The following is a 14,368-nucleotide window of genomic DNA, read 5'->3' as shown; positions in this document are numbered from 1 at the left end:
TCACAAAAAGAAGAGTATCGATGAGAAAAGAAATGAAAGAATAAAATAAAAGGAAGTAACAGCAAGATCACACTTACGTTTCATATTCCACTCCTCGGAAAAGGGCATCTTTTCGGTCGGAATCAGGTCCGAAGTCCTCACTCGAATGAACCTGCCCATCCAGCCCCTATACATGTCCTCGTCAATGCTCGAGAACAGAGCCTTGGTAGCCCGACGCTGAAGTTTTATTAACCCTCCTCAAATAAGTCGAGGACGGTACAATCGGATAAGATGGTCGAGGGTGAACGGCATCCCCTCGATTTTGTTCGCAAAGTATCGAATCAAGATAACGATCCACCAAAACGAAGGATGGACCTGGCCTAGGGTTATTTGGTATTGACGACAGAAATCAATAATAACGGAATCGAGGGGACTTAACGTGAAAGGGTAAGTATACACATTCAAAAACCCTTTCACGTAAGTGGTGATATCTTCGTCAGAAGTAGGAATTATTATTTCTCTTTTATCCCAATTGCAATCTTTCTTTAGCTGTTTGAGGTACTTCTCGGTTATCGAACACACGTACCTCGATACTGGCTCACATCGGCCAGGAGTCGATAAGCCTTTATCGACCTTAAAATCAGAAGTAAGAACATACGCCCCAAGAACTCACTCCTCAGGCCGTGGTTTTGCCGGTGTCTCATCGGCGGCACACTGTGAAGATGAAGCCTTCTCTTTCTGAGGAATGGTTTGTGACGTTTTCGCCATTTTTGAATTCAAATGTGAGGAGTAGAAGAAAGTGACAAAGATTTGGTAAAATTGAAGGAGGGCTTTTTGATAAGAGAAATCACAGATTTATGGGTAAGCTAGAGAATACGAAAGGGGACTTGAGAAATTTGGAGGATTGCAGAGGTAAAAGTGGTAAATGATAAAAGAAAGGGTTATTTATAGGTTTAAGCAATGGCGGTTCAGTATCAGCGGTGGCCGACCACCGTCTGACATGTATTAAATGCCTTGAAAGACTAAATCGACGGGACAGATATCACGTGCGTCATGATCGAGCCCGATGAAGACGTCAGCTTATAATCCGATCGAGCCGTTGAAAAATCATATCGTTTCTCACCACATTCTTCCTGAGAAACGAGGGGACTATCTGTATACAGTCGAAATAGATTTCGGCCTTCGTACGTCTAATCGAGTTCGAAAGATAATCGATCGAAGTGAGACCTCGAGATGGGTTCCGAAGATGGTACAAACAAGCTTCGAATCCGAGGGGCTGATCAATATCGAGTTCGATATCATTGTCAAGCTTGGATCCAAATCGAACTATGATGCAAAGTAAAGCTATCAAGCATATGATCCAGAGACCAACCAACATTGACCCCGAATCAATTCGAGAGCTCGAGTCAGAATCGAGCTCTAGCCAAGATCGAGAGCTCGAGTCAGAATCGAGCTCAAACCAAGATCGAAAGCTCAAGTCAAGATCGAGCTCTTAGACAAAAGCCGTTGCAATCCCACTAGAGAGAATCTTGGCAGAAATTGTGAAAAATCTGATTTATCGTGGGTCTCCCACTGAGTATTTTTAATTATGTTTAGAGCAAGATCCCTCTACTATAAAGGGTATGATTATCATTTCTATAAAGGCAAGTTTTTAGGCTTACATTGTAATCAAAACACTATATTCTCTCATAGTAAAGAATTGTTCTTTCAAGCTTCTTAAATTGATTCCACTTGTTGAGTCCTAAAATTCATCTTTTTTACAACCTTATCTATTTTGCAGTCTTTGCAATCCATATTTATATTTCTATTTATCCTTACAATTTGTATTAAGTTGCGCCACATATCCTTAAAACTACGTACAAATTCAACTCCATCCGTTTTTCGGGTAAACAAAACATAATCCCAAATCTTCCCATGCAGCGACTTCCCACATATCATCTAATACTATGAGGTATCTCTTGCTTATTAAAGTCTTCCGCAACTTGTCAGCTATGTCATCGTCCTCTTTGATTTCACACTTACCACGTGTAGCTTGTTTAAGCATTTCAATCAACAATGTCCTCTATATATATGTTTGCAAAACAGTGCACCATACTTTAGCATCAAAGTGATTAACAATAGAAGGATTGTTGTACACTTTCCTGGCCAAGGTTGTTTTACCCAATCCTGGCATTCCAAAGATTGCGTTAACATCCAGCTCCTTTGTTCCTCCAATCAATTTCTTGATTATACTTTCTGCATCTTTCTCAAAGCCCACAACTTCCTCATCAATTGATGCCAAACTACGCCCTGCTGAAGAAAGAGTTCCTTCTCCACAAGTCTCAACTACCTCCATCTCCATGTCAATTGTTGAAAGTTAGCGTCTTTTGTATCTTTCAGGATTATGGAAACTACAATTTAACTACCTTAGAGTTAATAGAGCCGTCACCTTCCATAAAAGAAATGAAAGAAGCAATAACAATCTTCATAATAATTTAGACAAAAATCCAAACCACAAAATAATGGAGTTATAAAGTAATTAATGCAACATTAAAAGTCTTATATAATCAAGATGAATAAAAGGACTAAATCTCCAACCCCTGTAAAATCTCAATTTATACTATAACATACACCTTACATACAATTTCTTCCTTAGTGGTGGGAATATATCAGAATTTGAATCATATAAACTATAAAAATTTAGCTACGCTTACTCTGTTATATATCGTGTTACTTCTTGGGAAAGATCCAAACTTAATTTCAGTATATCTAGTTAATATATTAATTTCATGTCTTTTCAGAGGAAATGATTTGTAAGGTTCAAACGTTTCCTGTTAAGAAAAATTGACTTACGTTCGGAGAAATTTTCAGTAATAGCAAAATGTAAGATTCTTTGTTCAGTATTTAATTTTGGACTTTTTGATATTATCCTATTTAGCTTCTTTTTTTTTTTTTTGGCTGAATAAAATTTCATTTATTGAAAGCTGGAAAGTAGTTCAAATAGTATTATTACAAATAGGGATTGATCTAAACGATTCAATCTCCAATAAGTCATTGTGGTACTGAAATAAAACAAGCAAGGTAGGGAAATTCCAATATAGAGTATCCGAGTTAAGTCTTTTTTAGCCTAACTTACCATTGTTTAAGGTCTCGTTAACCAAAATATGGAAAAAAAAAAAAACTTTAAGTGAGTTTTCAAAATCTGGTAGGTGAATTTTGGAAAGAGAGAACACTCGTAATCACAACTTAAATAAGACATAAATGTGAATACTCCTTTGTGTTCATTACCCAAAAAGTTTTTTTTTTTGTTACGTAAAAATCATTCAACTTTGTGTTCATTACCTAAAAGTCACTTTTCTTTTTTTTGTTACATAAAAATTATTTTACTTTGCTCTATTTATCACAAAAGTCACCTTGGCCAGATTTTAAAATACTTTTACTTGAAAAATCTATTATGTCCTTGACATTATAAATCTTCTCATTTATATAATACCTTCTATATGATATACTATATAATATATTTTTACCTAGGTATTTTACTTATAATTAAAATAACTTTAAATTATTTTATTTATTATTTTTATAATATATTCATATATTTAATTTTTTTTCATGGCACTCACTTTGTTTAATCATATTTAAACATGAACATATTTTAAATATAAAAACAATAAAAAATATTTATTTTGTAAATATTTATTTGAAATAATAACAAACAGATTTTTTTAACAAATGATAGTTTTTATAGTCAATAAAGAGTTTTAAAAAAAAATCAAAGATATTTATGTTTAATATTAAGATTTTTAAAGCTTTATATGTTAATATTCTTTATTTGAAAGTATTAATCTGATGTGTCATTGTGCTAAATGTGGGTATTTTATTTGTTGGATTAATGACTATGGCTTGGCTGATAAATCAATAAACTTTGATTTTATAATTTTTATTAAGCTTGGTTAAGAACATGGACTTGAGTTTTGTTCACGGTAATATTACTGACAAATTTAATAATGCTACTTATGTATCTTAAAAATTAACGTTGAGAAAAAATTAAATGTACAAATATATTATAAAAATAATATAAAGTTATTTTAATTATAAGTAAAATACCTGGGTAAAAGTATATTATATAGCATATAATATAGAAGATATTACATAAATGAGATGATTTGTAATGTCAAGGGCATAATAGACTTTTCAGGTGAATAATTTGTAAAATCTGATCAAAATAATTATTGTGATAACTAGAGCATAGTAAAATAATTTTTGTGTAACAAAAGAAAGAAAAATAACTTTTGGGTAATAAACATAAAATTGAATGACTTTTACGTAACAACAACAACAACAACAACAACAACCCAGTATAATCCCACTAGTGGGGTGTGGGGAGGGTAGTGTGTACGCAGACCTTACCCCTACCATGAGGTAGAGAGTCTGTTTCCAATAGACCCTCGGCATCCTTTCCAATAGACTTTTCAGGTGAATAATTTGTAAAATCTGGTCAAAATAATTATTGTGATAACTAGAGCATAGTAAATAATTTTTGCGTAACAAAAGAAATAAAAATGACTTTTGGGTAATGAACATAAAATTGAATGACTTTTACGTAACAACAACAACAACAACAACCCAGTATAATCTCACTAGTGGGGTCTGGGGAGGGTAGTGTGTACGCAGACCTTACCCCTACCATGAGGTAGAGAGTCTGTTTCCAATAGACCCTCGGCATCCTTCCCTCCAAGAACTCCCCATCATGCTCTTGGGGTGACTCGAACTCACAACCTCTTGGTTGGTAGTGGAGGTTGCTTACCATCAGAGCAACCCCTCTTGTCTGACTTTTACGTAACAAAAGAAAGAAAAATGACATTTGGGTCTTGAACACAAAGTTGAATAATCACCCATAAAATTTAGTCCTCTGTAAAGGATTAGAAGAGAAATAGCTGAAATAATAAAATAAAAAAAAAGTGGAGATCAAAAAAAGAAATCTCACCTTCTGTTTTTGAGAAAGACAACAGAGAGATTAGTTGCTCCAGGTCTTAGTTTGATGATTTTGGATTTAGAGAAATCGGAAATGAGAAAGAACTATACATATAAATACATGCATTAATGAACCCTACACTTAAGCAGTTAAACTTAAGATGACTAAAATATAAAACTCCCAATCACAATTGTATGCTCCTCACATGATTATCCGACTTAAGTGGAGTATGCAACTCCATTTTAATTGAAGGTTATTTTTTTTTTCTATCTATGGTAGCTCTGTGGGTGCACGAATCCAAGCTGACGAAAAGGAAAAGGACCAATTAGGCACACCTTCTCACAAACAGGTGGTGCAGGAAATTGGAATTGAAAAGGGGATAACAAGCTGTGAAGTGGGATCATCATCGATAAGTTCTAGCGTTAAGAAGAGGCTAGATCTGAACACTCCTCCAATAGCGACTGAAATTAACAGCCCTGAGGAGCTCCAGATTCAACATGCAAGTAAGGAAACGATAGTTTCTGGTAAGGGAATAGTGAATCTGGTGCATGCTGCTAGTAGTACAGTGATTGTGGAGAATAATAAACCTGATGAGGCAGTTGTTGTGAAGCCCAAACCATGGACAAACCTATTTCAGAGGAACAGAGCAGTTGAGAATGGTATGTCACTATCTTACATACTTTCACAAATTATTGATAGCCAAATTGTAGTGCAATTAAACAAAGCTAAAATAGATCTAGAAATGGAGAAGTGGAAGAGTGTTGTGATAGCTTATATCATTGGGGAAGTACCAGGTTACAATACTATGAAGAGATACATTGGGGTGAATTGGGCAAATATTATTGAACCCGAATTATACCTACATGAGGAGGGCTACTACATCATTAAGTTCCAAAATGAAGCATATATGAAGGAAGTCTATTATTCTGGGCCATACACGATAAATAATAGTCCTATCATCCTAAAGCCTTGGACACCATATTTTGAATTTAATGAGGAGTTTCCCACAGAAATTCCGTTGTGGGTTCAATTTCCTAAGCTGCCTATGAACTGTTGGGGTCATGATTCTTTAAGTAGAATGGCTAGTGCAATTAGGGCTTCTATCTATGCAGATGAGTGTACTGCAAAGAAAACTAGAGTGTCCTTTGCGAGGATGCTAATAGAAGTAAATATCACTAAAGAGTTGCCTGTAGAGTTAATGGTTATGGATCCTAATGGCAGAAAGTTCACACAGCTAGTCAGGTATTACTGAAAACTTGAGTACTACCAAAAATGTCTAGTGATGGGGCACAAATGTGGCATAGAGCAACGGCCAAGCAATCAGCAAGAGAAACAACCTATAAGGAGAAGATAGCCTAAGAAGGTCACAATGGAATGGAGATGCAAAGGCCCATTGAATGAAGGAGACAATCAGACTATCCAACCAGGAGATCAAGCTCAGCAGCAGACACAAGACATTCCCCATCAGCAGAGCTATGAAGGTTCACAGGGTAAAGAAAATGTGCAACCAACTGCTGGTACTCATGAACAAGTGCAGCAGGGCAATTTTCAAACACCTATACAACAACACAAGAAAAATTTGGAGACAATAGTAGATAAGGGCAAAGCTGCAAGAACTATGCCTGAACTGAATCTGGTAAATTTCCCAGCACTATTAGCTATAGCAGTTAAAAATGCCTTCGAGCCATTACAAAGGAAAAATTGGAATGCTAACACATTACCACCTGATAAGGGTAGGGGTCGCATGACTTGCTAATGAAATGGCTATTCTGGAACATCAAAGGTGTAAATAAGAGATACAAACAAAAAAAGTTAAAAAAGTATATTAGTAGTAAAAAAATAAAGTTCGCAGCTATAGTTGAAACTAGAGTCAAAGAACATAATGCAAGCAAAGTAATGCTAAAAGTAATCCCAGGGTAGAACTATTTTACAAACTATCAACATGCTCCAAATGGGAGAGTGTGGCTTACATGGGATCCTCAATGGTACATTGTTATATTGGTAAGAACTGAAGCTCAACTTATACATTGTTTGGTACAAGATAGGTTGGGTGTGGTGGATTGTGAAGTTACAACTGTCTATGGATATAATACTCTAGAACAAAGAAAATAATTGTGGGAAGCTATAAAGGAGCTAGCAGTAAGAATTACCAAGCCACGGCTCCTATGTGGTGATTTCAATGATGTGATGTATTCTAATGACAGACTTATGGGTAGTCCTATTACCTATACAGAACTTCAAGACTTTGTTGATTACATGACTTCACTATCTCTAAATGAATTGACGTGGACAAGGGAGTATTACACATGGTCAAACAAACAATATGGTGCAGATAAGGTATGCAGCAGGCTTGACAGAGCACTTGGTAATTTTGAATGGATAATGCAGTGGGGTCATGTGACTACTGATTATGGCCTGCCTTTTATTTTTGATCACAACCCCATGATACTCACCCTACACTCAACTCCAAAACATGGCAAAGTACCATTTAGATTCTTTAATGTTTGGGCTGAGCATAATAGTTTTATTGATATTGTGGAAAGGATTTGGGGACAATCATATGCTGCTGGCAAGATGAAGAATGTTTGGATGAGGCTGAAGGCTCTAAGGCCAATTTTCAGAGCTCTAAATAATGAACAACTTAGAACTATTAGCTTGAAGATTGAACATGCTAGAGTAGAATTAGAAAACATACAGGGAAAGATCAATGCAGCATATAATGATTCACTGCTTGAAGAAGAAAGGAACCTACAACAGAATTTAGAAAAATGGTCCCTCATAGAAGAGAGTATATTGAAGCAGAAGTCAAGAGCAAAATGGATTAGGCTTGGTGATTCAAACACCAAGTATTTTGCAGCAGTCATGAAAAAAAGAAGTCAGAAGAAGCAGCTAAATAAAATTATGGCCCTCACAGGTAATAAACTTACTCACCTTGACAACATAAAGCAGGAGGTCATTGAATTTTACAAGTCACTAATGGGATCAGCAGCCCATTATCTCCCTGCTATACATAGACTGATTATGAGGAATGGACCAGTATTATCACAATAACAAAAGATTACTCTTTGTGCTGAGGTTACTGACAAAGAAATCTATGTTGGACTGTGTGTTATTAATAGTGATAAAGTACCACGAATAGATGGATACAATGCCTACTTCTTTAAGAAGGCATGGGTGGTCATTAAAGGTGAAGTTACTCAAGTTGTCAAAGTCTTCTTTACTACTGGAAAATTGTATAAAGTTGTTAACTGTACTACTCTCACAGTGGTGCCTAAAATACCAGTCCTAACACAATCAAAGATTATCGACCAATTTTTTGTTGCACCATGCTTTATAAATTGATATCAAAAGTGCTAGAAGCCAGGATACAACAAGTCATTGCCTCTATCATCTGTGAGGTACAAGCTGGCTTCATTCCTGGCAGGAGAATAGATGATAACATCATACTAGCACATGAGTTAATAAAGGCATACACAAGAAAAAATATTTCTGACAGATGTATGATCAAGATTGATCTTCAAAAAACCTATGACTCGGTCGAGTGGAGTTTTTTGGAGCAAGTTCTGATAGAGCTGGGTTTTCCTATGAGATTTGTAGCATGGATAATAGAGTGTATTACCACTGTTGGCTATACTGTCATGATAAATGGTGAATCCACCCCACCTTTTGATGCTGCTAAAGGTTTGAGGCAAGGAGATCCTATCTCCCCCTTCTTGTTTGTCATAGTTATGGAGTATCTCAGTAGAAGTCTTAATAGTCTCAAAGAAGTAAAAAGTTTCAGATTTCATCCAAGATGTGCAAAGCTAGGAATCACACACATAAACTATGCAGATGACCTCCTGTTATTTGCCAGAGGTGACCTTCCCTCAATATCTGCTATTCATAGATGTTTTAGCCAACTTTCCCAAGTATCTGGACTACAAGCAAATTTGAGGAAAAGCTCAGTGTATTTTGGGGGAGTTCCTCAGACTGTAAGAGTGGAGATCCTGCAGCAGTTAGGTTTCACAGTGGGAGAACTGCCTTTCAAATACCTTGGTATCCCTCTTGCTACCAAGAAGCTCTCACTGATGCAATGGCACCCTTTGGTAGAGAAGATAGTTGCAAAAAATTCTTCCTGGACAGCAAAGAAATTATCATATGCTGGTCGAGTGCAGCTTGTTCAAACTATGCTCTTTGGTATTCAATCTTATTGGTCGTAGTTGTTCACTCTGTCTTCAAAGGTCTTGAAGATGATTGAATCATACTGTAGAAGCTACATCTGGTATGGGGTAAATGTAATCACAAAAAAGGCTTTGGTAGCCTCGGACAGAATGTGTACACCTAAATCAAGCGGGGGCTTAAACTTGATTAATTTACATCTATGGAACAAGGCTGCACTAGCAAAAATATGCTCGGATGTAGCACACAAGCAAGATCGGCTATGGATAAGATGGATACATGCTTTCTACATCAAAGACAAACTGCTTGAAGAGGTGGCAATCCCCCAACAAGCAAGCTGGATGGTGAGTCAGATACTAAATGCTAGAACAACTCTTCACCAGGTGCAGCATCAACAACATCAAAGAAAGAGTATGATCAACAGTTTTTACCTGCAGTTGCTGGGAGATAGACCAAGAGTTAACTGGAAATGCTTGATGTTCCAAAACAATGCAGGCCAAAAGCTATATTTACCATGTGGTTGCAACTACATGGGAGATAGGCTGATACAATAGGGTTTAGTTGTAGATCCGAAGTGCTCCTTATGCCAAGCTCATGATGAGAACAAGGAACACTTGTTTGTTAACTATCGATTTACAAGGGAATTGTGGCAGAGAATCCTACATTGGATGCAAAGGTAGGATGTTGTGAGAGATAACTGGGAACAACATATGCAATGGGTGATACAATGTGCTAAGGGTAGGACACATCGAGCTCAACTCTACAGGATGGTATATGCTGAGATAACTCACTTCATTTAGATTGAAAGGAACCTACGGCTATTTGAAAAGAGAAGCAGAGGAGCTGATAGTATTGTACGAGAGTTAGCCTACATATGTAACGTGAGAGCCACCACTGGGATGAGTAGCATGGTGCAACATTTTATATTTTAATAGAGACAGTTAGTGTAGGCTTTAGAATTGTAAGAGTTATAGTTGTTGAGGTATAAGCCGGCTATGGATATGTAAAGTTACTGGTGATTAATAAAATTGTTAGTTATCAAAAAAAAAATCTCTATTTTTATGTATGGTAAAAAAAATTTAAATTAAAAAAAAAAGGAAGTGGAGTATACCGCTCAAATTATATTATAATTCACATTTTTTTCTGGGAAAAGTTATGTTACTCGCGTTCAAAAGTGATTGTCCAATTTTACTTCCCAAGAGTTAAATAGAATAGTTTTACTAGATTGATGATGAGTGATGAGCTATTCCACGTTCCTTTGTTTTGTTTTTCTAATACATAAAAGAGAAATTAAATTCTCACTGATAAGATGAAAATTTAAGTATTCAACAACCTAAACTACTGTAATCGCCCATGTCCTTTGTTCAAAGTTGTCGGTCACATTTTCAAATTATTCTTCATTTTTAAATAACTGACTTTGTAAATTGTAATAAATAGGGATCATTTATTTAATATCACCAATACAGTGATCAGTATTATTTACTAATGCCCTAGATCTAACTTAATCAAAGATACTTTGACTGGGTCAATAAACAATTAAGAAGGCCTATGGGCTAGGCTGTGATAAAAAAAAAAAAAAAAAATAAAAGCTATTTTTACCTTCATATATTACATATGACTTTATTATCCTCTCTAATTAAGCTTTAACTTAATTACATGAGCATATACAATTTATCAATTATATACAAATTAATATTAATGAATATCCTTTTATATTAGAAATTGAATAAAGAATTAATTATTTTCCATCCCTGTTTTCTCTCTCTCTCTATGTCTCTCTCTTTCTCTCCTTCTCCTCTGTTTTTTCCCCAATTTTTCTTCCTTCATTTTTTTTATGCTTTTTATCCTCTCTTTTTTCAGAAAATTCATCAATGAATTTCAATTGTTTTAATATAGAGTTTTAACTTAGTAATTTTCTTCCATGTTACACAATTGGTGTTCGAATTGAAATTATCAATCAATAAATTTTGAAGGTGTTTGACTCTCCATCATTAACAACTATTAAAAAGCTTCAAAGCTTTGAATTCGAATTTGGGTTTTCAAAAACTATTATTTTGTTTGGATTGGGTGTTGTTGCAAATAATTAGAAATATTCTTTGAAGCTTATATCTCAGCTTTGAGGGTGTTCGGTGAATATTAGACTTGATTTTGGCTGAATTTCATAATAATAATAATAATAATAATAATAATAATAATAATAATAATAATAATAATAATAAGAAGAAGAAGAAGAAGAAGAAGAAGAAGATGATGATGAAGAACAACAACAACACATGACACATACAATAGTTATCAAATTGTATTAAAGTTGTATGCAAATTATATTTAAATTATATTTTATTATAGTTATATATTTATTTTATTTGAATATTGTATGAAAGTTGAAAAATAGTTGTATAATGTATAAATCGTTATATGAAATTTTTATTTAAGTTATCAATACTATCTTTTTACATAAAGTTGTTGATATGTATCAAAATGGTATTAAAAGAGGAAATTTTGATTGGAATTTCAAAGAGGAAGAAGAACACACCACATACAAAATGTATACAAATCAGATACAAAATACATACAAAAGACATATTGTATAAAATTTGTATGAAAATTATATTTAAGTTATATGATATTGTAGATGTATTTAACTGGATAAAAATAATGTATGAAAGTTGTAGATAAATTATAAATAAGTGTATACTATATAATTAGTTGTATGAAATTTATTTTTAGTATGTGTGTTGTTGTAGATATATATCAATTTTGTATTAAATTTGTTAGAAATTTATTTTTAAATTTGTATGTTGGTGCACCATATATTGTTCGAGATGTTGAATTTGAACACAAAGCTTTTAATTTTTTGATGGCTGTCAATGATGGAAAATAAAATACCCTCAAAGTTTATTGATCGACAAACAATTCGAACAATAATAGCGCAACAGGAAAGAAAATATCTTTTTACAGTCATGTCTAGCTATGCAAAGAACTGAACTAAACAAACCAATTGGAGTCCAAGGACAAGGTCTTTATATTTTAATTCGATATTTGTTCCCCCTAAAACCACCAACTGCTCATTTCGTTCCTCAAGTCAGGTATATATTGTGCAATTGTGCCATCTTCCACTGGCTCCATATCTGCAATTTCATTCACAAACTTTATTGAGAGAGAGAGAGTGATGAAGAAAGAAGGAAAAATGATGAGAGAGGCGGCGTGAATAGGGAAAGAGGATAGGAGAGAAAAAAGAAAAGGGGTGTAACCAAATCCCCTAATTTAAGGCATTAATAATGGATTGCGTATAATTTATAAGTAATTTTTGTTAAGGTCAGGTAATATATAAAATTAGGACAATTTTGATAAATAAATTTCTAATATTGTATAGGAGGGAAAATCTCAAAATAAAAACTTGATCAAAGCAAAGTGGAATACGTCTGACTGTCTAACCGTTTGGCCATAAAAATAGATTACTTTTATCTGAATTTTTTTTTTACTTTTTTTTTAAAATTAGTGTTTGGCCATGAAATTTTCGATTTTCACTTGAAGATGAATTTCGTAGTCTTTCGAAAATTTAAAAAACTCCAAAAAATAAATTTTCAAAATTTTTAGTTCAGATCACTCACAAAAATTCAAAAACAGCCCAAAATTATATTCATGTCCAAACACAATTCAAATTTTCAAAATACCATTTTCACCTGATTTTTTTTAAAAACTTTTTTCTGAAATTTTATAATTTTTATGTCCAAAAGTCTACTTAAACTATTTTGAACCCTGCACCCCCTCCCCCAATCTCTACACTTCTCTCTTACTTTATATGTTTATCAGTTTACTTTTCAATCACCATTAGGTAAGAAAGTATTTTTAGTGGTCTTGAGAGGGAGGGAAGGGGTGATTCTTTTTAATTAAAAATTATTTTTTAAGACATATGAAATTTCATTTTATGTTTTCTCTCGTGTTTGGTATCCGCTTTAGGTTCGGCTAATCTGAATTCACGCTGAAAAATATCATTTTAGAAGTACAATGCTCCCTGCTAAAGGGACTTATCTTTACTTTCATAGTTTTGGTAATCTTATAACCTCAAATTATAGATCACATTAGGATGACTCGCATTAGAAGAAAAAAGAAAACTTTAAAAGGCTAAGGACGAAAACTTCACGTGTTTCCTTTTTCCAAAATTTTACACTTCAATTACCATTTTCCCATCCTCAAGAAGTTTTCACCTCCTATATTCGTTTTTACAGATCCATATACCAACAATGTAATATTGATACAAGAATTTTGTTTCAGTCCTTCAGGTTCTTAAGAGGCGAATTACATTAAAAACTTAGAATTTCTCATAAATCTCTCATATTGGTCAACTAATAGTCTAATACTGATTATATACAAAGAAACTAAATTAACGTGGATCAGCCAACGAAAAATGGTTTTCCACTTCGCAATTTTTTTAAAGGGTGCCCACGGCCGATTTAGAGTGAATGAATTGTTGGTGGTGCTTGAATAACAAGATTATGGTAAGACTTGGTTTTAAGCAATTCTGAATAATAGCCAACTTAAGATAATTTCTTCTAGATCTAAACTTAAGAAAAGATAGAGACATTGAATTTGCACACTGACCTAGTTGACCTTGAAAACGTATGTTTCTCTTTATTTTTTGTCTATTGTCTGCTCATTAATTTGCACCTATGGTGGAGGTGCTTGTCGATGCTACTTGTCTATCCATCATTCATATGTCAATTGAATAATTCTTCACCTCTCATTGCACCCAATCAGAATTTAAAACATAATTTGTTCCTTCTTCAAGCTTTCCGTTGGTTTTTTCAATCTTTCATAACAGCCCTTCTTATTGTCATTGCAAAACCATAACTCTACCACCACCACGATTTACATAAAGCATATTTAACGAGTACCAAAGAATGTGTACTGGCTATCATGGGCGGATTTAGGAGGCGGAAGGGTGTTCACCAGTGGCGGAGCCACGTTGAAGCAAGGGGTGACACCCCTTTACCGAAAAATTACGCTATTTTGCTAGATAATTTTTTTTATTTTATGTATATTTACTATACGTTAATTCCCCTTGACTTTTTTATGTATCTAATTATTTATGTTTTGACACCCCTTGATGAAAATTCTGGATCCGTCACTGGTGTTCACCCAAACCCCCTTTGTCGAAAAATTACTATATTCTAAAGGAGATTCAATTGAACCCTTTAGACTATGTAGTTTCGCATCTAAGTTATTTATGGTTTATCTTTTAGATGATCTTGGCTGTATCTATACATTAAAAAAAGA

This window comes from Nicotiana tomentosiformis, chromosome 6, assembly GCF_000390325.3.
Source record: "Nicotiana tomentosiformis chromosome 6, ASM39032v3, whole genome shotgun sequence".
NCBI classification, from domain to species: Eukaryota; Viridiplantae; Streptophyta; class Magnoliopsida; order Solanales; family Solanaceae; genus Nicotiana; species Nicotiana tomentosiformis.
This window is presented reverse-complemented; position numbering follows the sequence as displayed.